Source organism: Teleopsis dalmanni, chromosome 2 (genome assembly GCF_002237135.1).
Source record: "Teleopsis dalmanni isolate 2A chromosome 2, ASM223713v2, whole genome shotgun sequence".
Taxonomy (NCBI): Eukaryota; Metazoa; Arthropoda; class Insecta; order Diptera; family Diopsidae; genus Teleopsis; species Teleopsis dalmanni.
This window is the reverse complement of record NC_051847.1, coordinates 124,339,425-124,342,182: the sequence shown is the minus strand read 5'-3', so window position 1 is coordinate 124,342,182 and position 2,758 is coordinate 124,339,425.

Below are 2,758 nucleotides of genomic sequence, written 5' to 3'. Positions count from 1 at the left end.
TGTGGCTACTTAATGTTATAAAACAGGGTTTTCAACCGTTGGGTCGAGATTCAGAAATGTATTAAATTTAAACTTAGGTTAGTTAGGAATTGAAACACGCTAAAATAAAAATATATACATACGTACATATTTGTATGTAAATAAAATATAGCGTAAATTAAGTTTTTGCAATTAACAAATAATAGAATACATTTTAAAATTTATTTATAACTGTTCTAAGGCAACAGTAAAGTTTTATTAAGATATGTGGATATATTTATATAAATGTAGATAATTGGATATTAAAAAACGCTGCTTTAAAGTATTTAAAATATTTTTTATAGACAGATCATTATGATCTCTATGGTTTCAGTTTATATTTATTTTAAAATGAGACCATTTGCGGATAAGTCAGGCAGTTGAGAAGTTTTTGCTGCCCCTACTTATTTTAAAAACAAATTTTTCATATGCAAATGTTTTTTGAAATCTATATTTATTTCATTTAACATTTATTTAAATATTAATAAAACAAAAAACAAGTACATTAGAAAGAAGTCATAATTTTCACATAAATTTATAAACCGTCATTATTTCCATTACTTTCATTAACGGCTTGATAAATGTAGCACTTAGCATACTATAGAGGTCTTGGGGCGCACACTTTTTCCGCCTCCTGTTAGTTCTGTATGTCGCTATCATTTTCACACCTAAAACTTATAACAAGAACTAACATTTATATTCTCTCAAACTATGAATGCCGATTTTATTATTATAGCGCGTAACTCAACACATTATTTTTATCACAAATGTTATTCATTCATTCATATTTTTTAACTTAACAAATTACAGAACCAAGCTTAGTCATATATTGTAGTAGGTTACTTGGTTTAGGTGCTTAATCTAACTTCAATTATTTTTTTCATTGTTGTTTAATGATTAACGTAATTGCAGGTTGCGGTTAAGGTTGTTTACATAAAGATACTGTAATTTATTTTTAAACTTAATTTCCTTCACTTTCACTTGCGAGTTATCGTTCAATGTTATTGTGTGCTAAAATATTGCAGAACGTAAAGCTGTTTAATTATTTTTTGAACTTTTGTGCAATGTTCTTAAAAATAACACTAAGAAAATACACATTTTATGTATGTGGATTTATGCAAATGTATCTATATGTATTTTTGTCTGATTCATAATAATGAATGTTTATCACTGCGCTTTCTGTTCTTTTCTTTGCCGTTTCAGTTTAATAATAATATTCAATTAGTTATCCAAATCCATATTTGTATAAATTACAGAATTCCATAGAACCTACTTTTGTTGAGTTCTCAAATGAAATTTTTCATATACAGAAATACAAATAATGCCATTTTATGGAGTGACTCATTTGTGAGTTGCTTGGAATATGCCAATTTTGCTTATCATTCAAATTTATGCACGGCAGTCGTTGTAATTTTTAACACAGATATGATTCAACTAAGTTTATAGATTTTCGTATATAGGTATATACGAATTCTATTTATTTCTGTAGTGTTTGTAGTAAACTTGAAATAAAAATGCCGCTTTATAAATATACCAACCAGTTTATGAGATTATGCGGAGTTAGTTTCTAAAAGTATCTAGACAAATTTACTCTTGATGTGCTAATTAAGTTTGCGTGAGAATTTATTCACCTAGATAGCTTTCCCAGAAACACTTCTGAATGAATTTATTTAATTAATAGTGCATTGAACGCTTGATTGAGCCGAAAATAAATAGTAGTTCATAACAAATATGCTTATTGTGCATTGTATCTTCCACATGCGCTGTTGATTGTTACTATAAATATAAGACAAAATTTATATATAAAAATAAATCACTTTAAAGCACACGTTTTTTAAACAGTCATCTGTGCACCACAATTATTTTCAAATCCACACAATTAGAAAAAAAATTAAACAAAAAATTTAAGATATCTTTGATACTTATAAAGAGGTGTTTCGAACAGTGGTGAACTACAATAACAAAAATTCATTTTATATTATTTTAATTAATTATATTTTTGGCTGACCATACAGCTGTTACGAGTATTGCCAAATATCTATCATCAGTGGTCTTGGAAATAATTCTTATATTTAATTATTCGTAAATAATATTTTCAGACTGCAAGTACCAGGAATCGAACTCTTGTCCTGCCAAATGTGAAGCTCAGAGTCAGCACACTTTAATCAACTGACCCAAAGCCGTACTTAACTTTTATGTTGGCACATTTTTCTGGAGTTTTGTTGCTTTGCTATGAAAGTTTTATTAACAAATTCACTTGCTGTGTTTATAATAAAACTAAATCATAAACCAACTGTAAATTAATTGTATTAATTAATTAATTATATTTTTATTTTTAATTGTTAAATTTTAATACTATTCTGTTTGTTACTTAGATATTTATATCAATATTTTCTCGAGGAGAGTTTTGTTTAAGGTGTGATTAAATCTTTATAAACTTTAAAAATGGGGGTTCATTCATTATTAATTTATCGTTTTTTGGAGTCTGGAGTTACCATTATGAGTGGTGATAATACACATATAATATGTAAAATGTAATATGTAAAAATTAAAAACATTAATTTGGGTAAAATCAGAAAAACTAGCTAAGTGCAATTAGGAATATATTTAGCTGGGTAAAGGTGGCTGGTAGAGATCACGCATACCTGAGTGAGATCACCTGAAGGTTCATAGTGACAACTGATTAGAATCCTTAAGAACTCTAAATGTTTTTAGAAGAAATTTAACTTCAAAGACTAAG